Raw genomic sequence first — 12,733 nt, 5'->3', positions numbered from 1 at the left:
TAGGATGGAAAAGGACCTGGGGGTCCTAGTAGATGATAAGCTCAGCAATGGCATGCAATTCCAAGCTGCTGCTAACAAAGCAAACAGAATATTGACATACATTAAAAAGGGGATCAATTCCAGAGATAAAACGATAATTCTCCTGCTGTACAAGACTCTGGTCCGGCCACACCTAGAGTATGCTATCTAGTTCTGGGCACCAGTCCTCAGGAAGGATGTACTGGAAATGGAGCGAGTACAAAGAAGGGCAACAAAGCTATTAAAAGGGTCTGGAGGATATTAGTTATGAGGAAAGGTTTCAAGCACTGAACTTATTCTCTCTGGAGAAGAGACGATTGAGTGGGATATGATACTGGTGACCCCACAATAGGGATAAAACTTTTTTGCAGAACGGAGTTTAACAAGACCTGTGACTATAATCACACACATAGGTTGGACTTTATGGACGTGTGTCTTTTTTCAACCTCACCTACTATGTAACCATGTAACTCTGCCAACACCGCTGCCCACTTTACATGGACCCAGCAGACATTAGACAAGGCTGTTAGCCTTGATAAAAGCCACCCTGAGGACCAGCAGCAGGGCTCCCTGGATTATGGATCATTTAGCCGAGACACAAGGGACTGGATCCAGTCTAATCCAAAATGGATGGACGGCCAGCCATTTAGACCAGCCAGGTAGAGGAGCACACCTAGGTCCTGTGCTTATGAGGAAAAAAGAAGGACGCTGAGGCTGTAGGTGGGCTCAAAGTTGTATGAGTTAAGTCCTGAAGGCATGGGGGTGGAGCCTATAACCCAGCTGTGCTGACATGGAGCCGTGACATGGAAATAAATGAAACTACCAACTCAAACTCAGTCCCCTTCTCAATAAAAAAAGAAATCCTCTACACTGTTTTTTCAAGCAAATTTCGCCAAAGCAATCCAATGCATGACATTGGGAGCTTTGCTTAGGTAAATGTTTGCAAACTACATTACATATGCAACAAAATTTGTAGGACAAAAATCCATTTGCTTATTCCTAGTTGTTACTTTTGTTTAAATCCCTAAGCTTTTTGAAGACTACAACCTATGTCTTTATGTCTTTAAAAATAAAAGCTGTGTATGATTATCACTGCTTGAAGAAATGTAATTAAAACACAAAGGTGTCAATCTATAGAAAGTGTAAATTGTGTTTACCTTTCTGTGCATCACTAATAAATTACCAGACACGGCAGTTTTAAAGCTAATTTCAGAGCAAATATGACCTAAGATAGTAAGACAGGCTCTTAAATTGCTATGAAAATGTTACAATTGTCCCTCGGCGATTTCCTCTTAGGCACTCATTAGAGCAAATTAGTGATAGGAAATATGCTTTGGAATATCTCTGGCTTTTAATTATACATGCACTAAGATGCCATTATAAACTGTTAATTGGTCCCAACGACGGCTGGTGCTCAAAGTTTTTGAGGGGCCGCAAACAAACTGGAAAATTCTGAAAAAAAAACCCATCAATTGCAGTCTCACAGTACCCATCAAACACAGCCAGTACCATCAAACACAGCCACTGTGCCATCAAACGCAGCCATTGTGCCATCAAACGCCGCCACTGTGCCCATAAAACACAGCCACTGTGCCCATCAAACGCTGCCACTGTGCCCATCAAATGCAACCACTGAGCCATCAAACGCTGCCACTGTGCCCATAAAATGCTCCCACTGTACCATCAAATGCTGCCACTGTGCCATCAAATGCTCCCACTGTGCCATCAAATGCTGCCACTGTGACCATCAAACGCTGCCACTGTGCCCATTAAATGCAGCCACTGTACCATCAAATGTTGCCAATGTGCCCATCAAATGCTGCCACTGTGCCATCAAACGCTGCCACTGTGCCCATCAAATGATGCCACTGTGCCATCAAACGCTGCCACTGGGCCATCAAATGCTTCTGCTGTGCCACCAAATGCTCCCACTGTGCCATCAAATGCTGCCACTGTGCCATCTAATGCTGCCACTGGGCCATCAAACGCTGCCACTGGGCCATCAAATGTTGCTACTGTGCCATCAAATGCTCCCACTGTGCCATTAAATGCTGCCACTGTGCCTTCAAATGCTGCCATTGTGCCATCAATCACTGCCACTGTGCCCATCAAATGCTGCCACTGTGCCATCAAATGCTGCCACTGTGCCTGCAAAATGCTGCCAATGTGCCCATCAATTGCAGTCTCACAGTGCCCATCAAATAAAGCCAGTACCATCAAATGCAGCCACTGTGCCATCAAACACAGCCATTGTGCCATCAAATGCCACCACTGTGCCCATCAAACACAGCCACTGTGCCCAACAAATGCTGCCACTGTGCCCATCAAATGATGCCACTGTGCCATCAAACGCTGCCACTGGGCATTCAAATGCTGCTGCTGTGCCATCAAAGGCTCCCACTGTGCCATCAAATGCTGCCACTGTGCCATCTAATGCTGCCACTGGGCCATCAAACGCTGCCACTGGGCCATCAAATGCTGCTACTGTGCCATCAAATGCTCCCACTGTGCCATTAAATGCTGCCACTGTGCCTTCAAATGCTGCCACTGTGCCATCAATCACTGCCACTGTGCCCATCAAATGCTGCCACTGTGCCCATCAAATGCTGCCACTGTGCCAACAAATGCTGCCACTGTGCCTGCAAAATGCTGCCAATGTGCCCATCAATTGCAGTCTCACAGTGCCCATCAAATAAAGCCAGTACCATCAAATGCAGCCACTGTGCCCATCAAACACAGCCACTGTGCCCAACAAACGCTGCCACTGTGCCCATCAAATGCTACCACTGTGCCATCAAATGCTGCCACTGTGCCCATAAAATGCTCCCACTGTACCATCAAATGCTGCCACTGTGCCATTACACACTGCCACTGTGCCATCAAGCGCAGCCACTGTGCCCATAAAACGCAACCACTGTGCCCATAAAATACAGCCACTGTGCCCATCATACGCTGCCACCATGCCCATCAAATGCTGCCACTGTGCCATCAAACGCTGTCACTGTGCCCATAAAATGCTCCCACTGCTGTACCATTAAATGCTGCCACTGTGCCATCAAATGCTGCCACTGTGACCTTCAAACGCTGCCACTGTGCCCATCAAACGCAGCCACTGCCCCATCAAATGTTGCCAATGTGCCCATCAAATGCCGCCACTGTGCCATCAAACACTGCCACTGTACCCATCGAATGTTCCCACTGTGCCCCCCGCCCGTCGTCTGTTGGGAACTTACCCTGTCTGGATGGGGCAGCGGGGGCTGCTCCTCCATGTCCTCGATGTCTTCTCCCGTCCTCTCCTATGATTGGACAATTATCCAAAGTTTTTAGCTTGTGATGGAAAGATAAACCACATGATGGTTTCTCCCATTTTTTGAAGACTATTCTGGTAAGATCTCTGTGCTTCATTTTCTGTGGTTATATGCCTATTGAGGCCATTATGAGGAGTCCACACTCTCCTTGTTCTGAAAGATTTAAAGATGAGCAAGAACACCCACCAGAGAGACATAAATATGGCACCTGACCCACAGCTGATTCTTCTTCATATGACCTATATTTTGAAATACAAACAAATGTAGCCAAACATCTAAAGGTAGCCATTCACATTTCGGATTTGTACAATATTCTTTGCCATTCTTTTGGGGCAACACAACTCCAATGTTCGTTTGTTGTAGCACACCACGATGCACCATGTAATGTGTTACCGTGAGTTTTGTTGCCCTACATTGCCAAAAAGACACATGTTTGATTTTATTTGGATATTTTCTTGGTTGTCAGCCCTTTCATTTTGAATAGGGTGCCTTAACACAATGCATATTAATGAGCAAAGAAAACGCATATTAATGCAACACACCAGGAAAAACGAATGTGCCCTAATAGCATTATGGCTCTGAAATTCAACCAGACCCCCCTCAAAATAATGTTTTTAAATGTAAATGTATAATGGAAAAAAATAAGATTGTTAAGAACCAAAACTGTCAGTAAGGATGACATTGCTGGCCTTCAGCTATTCCTAAACATACAAAAAGCTAGTAGTTATTGTCTAAACCCTAAGTGAACCACAAATTGTAAGAGGAAAAATTATATTAAAGTGGAATTGAACTTCAAAAATAGCTGACAGCCAACTCCACACTGGAATGACATGGAGGCCCTGGCATGCTCTAAAGGTTCAATTGCAGCTTTAATGTGGATTCCTAGCAAATTAAGGCCCCCAATTGTATGTCCTAATCTTTCATTGGCATTATCTCTTTGGGATACAGTGCCATGCAAAGTATTAACCCCCCCCCCCCCCCCCCGGCTTTTTTACATATTTTGTTACATTACAGCCTTTAGTTAAATGTTTTTTAAATCTGAATTATATGCAAGAGGCACTACTAAACAAACACTGCCATGAAGACCAAGGAACTCTCCAAACAAGTAAGGGACAATGTTGTTGAGAAGTACAAGTCAGGGTTAGGTTATAAAAAAATATCCAAATCTTTGATGATCTCTAGGAGCACCATCAAATCTATCATAACCAAATGGAAAGAACATGGCACAACAGAAAACCTGCCAAGAGATGGCCACACACCAAAACTCACAGACCGGTCAAGGAGGGCATTAATCAGAGAGGCAGCACAGAGACCTAATGTAACCGTGGAGGAGCTGCAGAGTTCCACAGCAGAGACTGGAGTATCTGTACATAGGACGACGATAAACCGTAAACTCCATAGAGTCGGGCTTTATGGCATAGTGGCCAGAAGAAAGCCGTTACTTTCAGCAAAAAACAAAATTGCAAGTTTTGAGTTGGCAAAAGGGCACGTGGGAGACTCTGAGGCCGCGTACACACGGGCGGACTGTTCGCCCAACTTTGTTCGTCAAACAGTTTCGGCAAACAGTCCGCTCAAAATTAGCATGGACAGACATGGCCACACACGGCACTTTTTGAGCGGACTGTTTCAGCGAACTGTTTGCCAAACAGTTCGCTCAACTTTTGAAATGAACGGACTCGCCCACGTAAGGCGGAGGCAAATCCGCCGATTTCGAGCGCGTGTACAGGTAGGCGGGGCCCGCGAAGGAGACGTCGCGGGCTCCGCCGCCTGGAATGGACTTAAAGGGGAACCCCAACGCCGAAAAAAATCGGCGTGGGGTCCCCCCAAAGTCCACAACAGACCCTTGTCCGAGCACGCTACCCGGCCGGCCAGGAAAGGGGGGCGAGCGAGCGCGCCCCCCCCTCCTGAGCCGTACCAGGCCGCGTGCCCACAACATGGGGGGGTGCCTTGGGGAAGGGGGGGCCTCGCGGCCCCCCCACCCCAAAGCACCTTGTCCCCATGTTGATGAGGACAAGGGCCTCTTCCCGACAACCCTGGCCGTTGGTTGTCGGGGTCTGCGGGCGGGGGGCTTATCGGAATCCGGGAGCCCCCTTTAAGAAGGGGGCCCCCGGATACCGGCCCCCCACCCTATGTGAATGAGTATGGGGTACAATGTACCCCTACCCATTCACCTGTGAAATAAAGTACAAAAAAAAACACAACACAGGGAAAAAATATTTTATTGCACAGCTCCGGGGGTCTTCCGTCTTCGGGGGTCTTCTCGCCGGACTCCTCCGCTATCTTCGTGTAGCTCTTTTGCTAGCGGAGGAGTCCGGCTTTCTTCCTCCCCGCCGCCGGCCTCTTCTCCCGACTTCGGGGGTCTTGTCCCCCTCTTCGGTTCTTCTGCCGGGCCACCGCGCCTTCTTGTAGCTCTTTTGCAGGCGGTGGCCCGGTCTTCTGTCGCCGCTGCCTTCCGTTCTTCTGTCGCCGCCTTCGGTTCTTCTGCCGGGCCACCGCACCTTCTTGTAGCTCTTTTACAGGCGGTGGCCCGGTCTTCTGTCGCCGCTGTCGCTGTCGCCGTCGCCGCCTTCCGTTCTTCTTCTTGTTCTTCTTCTTCTTCTCCAGGAGATGTTGACACGTCGCTCTCTCCGGCCGAAATGCCAGAGCCGCGCTGTGCGGTCACTTATATAGTGACAATGGGGCGGGGTCACATGGTATATGTCACATGGGTTGGTCACATGGTGACCCCGCCCCCTTACGATGTCATAGTCCCCATGTGACATCAACCCATGTGACCAACCCATGTGACATATACCATGTGACACCGCCCCATTGTCACTATATAAGTGACCGCACAGCGCGGCTCTGGCATTCCGGCCGGAGAGAGCGACGTGTCAACATCTCCTGGGGAAGAAGAAGAAGAACAAGAAGAAGAAGAAGAACGGAAGGCGGCGACGGCGACAGCGACAGCGGCGACAGAAGACCGGGCCACCGCCTGTAAAAGAGCTACAAGAAGGCGCGGTGGCCCGGCAGAAGAACCGAAGGCGGCGACAGAAGAACGGAAGGCAGCGGCGACAGAAGACCGGGCCACCGCCTGCAAAAGAGCTACAAGAAGGCGCGGTGGCCCGGCAGAAGAACCGAAGAGGGGGACAAGACCCCCGAAGTCGGGAGAAGAGGCCGGCGGCGGGGAGGAAGAAAGCCGGACTCCTCCGCTAGCAAAAGAGCTACACGAAGATAGCGGAGGAGTCCGGCGAGAAGACCCCCGAAGACGGAAGACCCCCGGAGCTGTGCAATAAAATATTTTTTCCCTGTGTTGTGTTTTTTTTTGTACTTTATTTCACAGGTGAATGGGTAGGGGTACATTGTACCCCATACTCATTCACATAGGGTGGGGGGCCGGTATCCGGGGGCCCCCTTCTTAAAGGGGGCTCCCGGATTCCGATAAGCCCCCCCGCCCGCAGACCCCGACAACCAACGGCCAGGGTTGTCGGGAAGAGGCCCTTGTCCTCATCAACATGGGGACAAGGTGCTTTGGGGTGGGGGGGCCGCGCGGCCCCCCCTTCCCCAAGGCACCCCCCCATGTTGAGGGCACGCGGCCTGGTACGGCTCAGGAGGGGGGGCACGCTCGCTCGCCCCCCTTTCCTGGCCAGCCGGGTAGCGTGCTCGGACAAGGGTCTGTTGTGGACTTTGGGGGAACCCCCACGCCGATTTTTTTCGGCGTTGGGGTTCCCCTTTAAGCCCATTCCAGGCGGCGGAGCCCGCGACGTCTCCATCGCGGGCCCCGCCTACCTTCACACGCGCTCGAAATGAGCAGACTTTCCTCCGAGCGGGAACAGTTTGCTCATTTCGAAAGTAGCCTACACACGGGCGGACTGTTCGCTCAAACACAGTTTCAGCGGACAGTTTTTCGGAATTTCCGAAAGACTTTGTCCGTCAAACTGTCCGCTGAAACTGACCGCTGAAAGCCCACACACGAGCGGACTGTCCGCCCAAACACTGTTCAGCGGACAAGGTTGGGCGAACAGTCCGCCCGTGTGTACGCGGCCTGAAAATGTATGGAGGAAGTTGCTCTGGTCTGATGAGAATAAAATGTAACTTTTTGGCCATCAAAGAAAACGCTATGTCTGGCACAAACCCAATGCATCACATCATCCAAAGAATACCAGAATGGGGAATGGGGATGTTTTTCAGCAGTCGAGACTGGGAAACTGGTCTGAGTTGAGGGAAAGATGGATGGTGCTAAATACAGAAATATTCTTGAGCAAAACCTGTACCACTCTGTGTGTGATTTTAGGCTAAGATGAAGGTCCACCTTCCAGCAGGACAATGATCCCAAACACACTGCTAAAGCAACACTTGAGTGGTTTAAGGGGAAACATGTAAATGTGTTGGAATGGCCTAGTCAAAGCCCAGACCTCAATCCAACAGAAAATATGTGGTCAGACTTAAAGATTGTTGTTCACAAGCGCAAACCATCCAACTTGAAGGAGGTGGATCAGTTTTGCAAGGAGGAATGGGCAATAGTTATGCACATTGACTTTTTCTGTTATTTTTATTTTCTGTTATTTTTATTTTCTGTTATTTTTATTTTCTGTTATTTTGTCCTATTTGTTCCTTGCTTCACAATAAAAAAAAAAAAAATCTTCAAAGTTGTGGGCATGTTCTGTAAATTAAATGATGCAAATCCTCAAACAATCCATGTTAATTCCAAGTTGTGAGGCAACAAAACGTGAAAAATGCCAAGGGGGTGAATACTTTTGCAAGGCACTGTAGGTGTCAAATAAGTAAAAATCTTTGCTCACCTCATACACCTTTATCTCCTTTATTTAATAATCCTGGATTATCCCCTGATCTTTTTCAGGGGTGGGAAAATAAAGGTTTGTCAAGCATTATGAACTTTTTATCTGGAAATAAATTATACTCACTAGAATATTATCAATCTATATTACAATTTCCATCCTCAGAAATGTCTCAATATAACTTGATTAATTTATTATTAGAAAATAAACTTCATGCAATTAATCCCCCATTCAAGTTATCCCTATTCGAACAATCTTTACTACTAGAAACCCCAGAACAGGCCTTATCTCTATTATTTATAACACTTTAATTGAACCTGAACATAAACTCCCATACATGACACAATTGGAAAAGGATCTTAATTTTTCTTGGGAAATATCAGAATGGTATAAAACAATTAATAATCTCTTTAAAATCTTGATAAATACATCTTTAGTGGAATCTAATTACAAAACTCAATTATGATGGTACATGGTTCCATTGAGAGTAGCTTAAATAAATTGATGAGTCTAAATGTTTTAGAAATTGTGGTCAAGAAAGTTATATGGTACATCTGGTAGCAATGTCCCAAAATACATAAAGTTTGGATAAAAATATTTGATTTTATACATGAAATTACCAAAATAAATATTTTTAAATCCCCTGAAATTGCTCTTTTTCAAAAACTTGATACAAGTTTACCTAAACACACCAAACGCCTAATTTCTTATATAATTCTGGCCGCTAGAATAACCATTGCGCGTTGTTGGAATCAATCTGGAATAACATTTGAATATATTTTACAAAAGTTAAACTGAATTATGATTAACGATAAATTGACTTTTTAAATAAATGCCATCTATTTTTGAAAATACTTCACAACCTTGGTTACATTATTTATCTTTGAATACCAGCGATTCGTGAAAAACATAACCCTTAACTATCCTTTTCTTGCCCACATTCTTCTTCCATTTCCTCTTTTTTTTTCCTTAATTATATATTTCTTTTAGCTTTAAAACACTATTCAATTGATTAATAATCAATTACAATGATACATATTATACTACGAGAATACTACCTTATATACTAATTCTTTTAATATCTTATTTAAACAATGATATTTAAATTTTTTGATTTTGTTAATGAATCTGATATATCCCTACTTTATAGGGGTACATTAAAAGGTAGAAGTGCCAGTGACAGACGAGTGCGGTTACAGTGCAGCACTGAGGACGTTGTTTGACAGGTAAGTCTGCCATAAAGTGTTAAAAAACGGGGCATACTAGCACGTTAGGGCATAAAGCTCTCAGGGGTTTGTTTAAGAAAAAAATAGCAGTGTTTAATTTCACTTTTTGTTAACTTGCTATTTGATATATACCCAATATACGCTATTGGATCACAGGGACTTCAAATAGTCCTATCAACAAGTCCCTCAAAGTATACTCAGAAAATAAGGTACAATTGTAACTATTTACTGTGTGTGGTTTATGATCCTTATATTGTCTTCTGTCTATGTTGTAAACATTACAGAGTACACTTCTTTAAAAAAAAAATCAGGAGATGGCACAGGCCGTCAGGCTCTACCTATTAGTAAAATATCTGTTTTAAGGCACAGTTTCAATAAATAGATAAAAAAATAGATACATAAAAGATTTAAATCCAAGGTATTGACTAAAAAGCCAGCATCTTTCACTGGTAATGAAGAGGGTGGCAGATTACTCAACACTAAAAGAATAAAGAACACACATGGATTTTTTTGGCTTTGAAACCTACAAAGTCCTGGAGTGACTTGAGTATGATCACAAAGTAAAAATGCACTTCCCAGCTGTATAAACAGGACAGAACAGTTGTTAAAATAGAAATCACATATCAAAATATGCAGTTGATAACCAATGATGTAACTACAAAAAGACATCTTAGGAGAACCTATAAATAGCTTACAGTTGAAAAACTGCGGAGACCAGATTGTGTGTAAGCATGCAGCAAGTCATCAATGTAGAGCAACTTGAGCCAGCACTGTAAATCGGAAATCTGGCAAATGCTGGAAAGATTATTTATACACAAAGTTAAAATTATTGTTAAATGTAACATAATATATACAGTACAGGAAGAGGGAGCCACAACACACTGGAGGGATTGCTAATATTTGTGTTTATTGTATACGACACCCACAAGCATAGCAGTGGCATTATTAAAATCACCAGATTGAATACTTACCTAAATGAACCCTGAAAAAAAAAAATATTCTTTATTTACCTTTTATTTCAGATGTTTCTGCTGACTTCCGGGTTGTCCTCCTGTGGGAGTAGGCGTGGTTATCGTCCTCGCAATGGTCCCTGGGAAATTTCTAAGCTATTTCCCAAGAATCCATGGGGGGACAATGAAATTGCGAAATCTCGCGAGATTTCGTTAGGACGCCGGTCACGTGACGAGGGCGTGTCCGAATTTGCCATTTTTAAAGTGGGCAGGCAGCTGTATCTGCCATTACCACTGCTATCACTGAGCATGCGCGAGATGGAGCGGAGCATGCTGGGAGCCGAGCGTCATCAATATACAGGAAGTAAATGCCTGTGGGCTTCAGACGCCCACACTTAAAATGGAAAACGCCAGAGCACTTTTTTAAAAGTCATACCGAGGAAAAGAATCGTCGCGCCGGGAGTCAAAAAAACGCCGGACGTGGATGCTAAGCGAAGGTAGCAGTCGCCCACCTGTGACACAGGTAAGAAAAAAAAAAAAAGAGCGGAATCCCGCTTTAAGTGACAGCTTTGCTTCAATCCTTCCTCCATCCCTGAGTTTGGCTAAATAGAGCATGCCCTACCAGTGAGATCCACAGTCCACAGAACTACCATACCTGTAAGAGTAGGTCATTCTCTGTTTCCTATGAGAAGCTGGAGGCTTTTTACACTAATTCAATTAACCAGCAATTACCACTTCCAGTGTTCCTTTGTAAAAGAGCATGTCCTGTTTCCTGTCAACAATATTGGAGGCTTCCTGTACTTTAAACCCTCATGGCTCCCTCTCTCTGCTCTCCTCCCCGGTGTAGACCACTCTCCGTAGAAGTACGTGTCCTTCTTTCCCCTTTTGTTGGCATGCTTTGTTTTTACTAGAGTTCACAGATGCTGATTACATGACCGGTATATGTAGACTGTCAGACATCTGTCAGCAGGCAGCAAAAAAAGGGTACACACATACAAATAATTAGAGTTAGTGGACATACTATCAGAAACATCACACATACACAGATCAAAAAGACAGCACTCTACTTCACTCACCCAGTCACGCACTCAGTCCAGGCTCACCTGTCCTCTACCAATCCATTATAAATGCATGTGCTTCCAAGACAGAGACTTTCAGTAGTTAGGGATTGCAGGATACAGGGTGCCTTGGCAGGGCCTGCAGCTTACGCATGTATTTGCAAATGTGTGCAACTAAACCCCTGTTCTTAGCACATATTGTTAGACAGATCAATTTGGTTGGTCGCTGGCTGGTTGGTAACTTTGAGCTTGGAAATCCCTTTATATTTGTTTGACATATGTTGCCATTCCAGTGCTCCTTGCTACAAAGACCAGTCATAGGTAGGGGCAGTGGGCACTTTTTTTTACCTGAATATATTGGTCAAGCAATGCACTGACGTCCTTGCTGCCATAGTGCTATGGGCTGGGTGTTCAGTGTGACCCTTTACCTTTAAGGAGGGGTGGCTCCTTCCAGGCTCACCTGCCCCCTACCTATCCATTATAAATGCATGTGCTTCCAAGATGGAGACTTTCAGTAGTTAGGGACTGCCAGAAACAGGGTGCCTTGGTGAGGCCTGCAGCTTACGCATTCATTTGCAAATGTGTGCAACTAAACCCCTGTTCTTAACTCATATCGTTAGACAGATCAATTCGGTTGGTCGCTGGCTGGTTGTTAAGTTTGAGTTTGGAAATCCCTTTATATTTGTTTGACGTTGCCATTCCAGTGCTCCTTGCTACAAAGACCTGCAGTAACGATGCTTCATTTTGCATCTTCACGTTTACCCGACATGTAGCAATCTGTGGGGAGCAAGCATGTCGAACGCTGCGCACTCAAGCAAATGGGGAAATGCCACAAATGTCCTGCAACCATGTGTAGCGCATACAGTTGGCGTGTGTCGTCAAAAATGGGGCTAAAACTGACATTGAAGAGGCATCTCATTGCTTCCTCACTGCAGGTCAGTAGCCTCTGAAGTGTGATCCAAATGGGGATCAGGCTTCAGAGGAAAGGGAGATTTAGATACACCTGTAGCACCCCCCTTGCCTACATAGTGTGAATAGATTAGATAAATTTAGTCACGCATCACTGCAGCCACTGGAGTCAGGATTAAGGGGTCATGTACAGTTCAGCTGGCAGACTCTGAGGGCCAAGCCTTCGTTGCCTCCCCCTGTCTTCAGGACTTGCAGAAAGTTCCAGGACTTAGTGGGTAGAGGGATTGAGTTAGAAGCCTAAATATTCATGAGAGCTCTACCAATCCCTGGTTAAGGATGGTCCAGAAGGGTAGAGTGTTTGCCTATAAATGCTCAGGAGCCTGGCCATGTGGGGGAGAAGCCAGGAGGCTGAAGGGGACCACTGTGCTGGGGGGGGGGGAGAGAAAGAGGGGGAGAAAGGGGAAGAGAGAGAGAGATGGTGTGCTG

The sequence above is a fragment of the Lithobates pipiens genome, unplaced genomic scaffold (assembly GCF_037356315.1).
Source record: "Lithobates pipiens isolate NorthernLeopardFrog02 unplaced genomic scaffold, aLitPip1_a1.2 Scaffold_19, whole genome shotgun sequence".
NCBI lineage: Eukaryota > Metazoa > Chordata > Amphibia > Anura > Ranidae > Lithobates > Lithobates pipiens.
The sequence above is the reverse complement of the archived record's forward strand: the minus strand, read 5'-3'. Positions refer to the sequence as shown.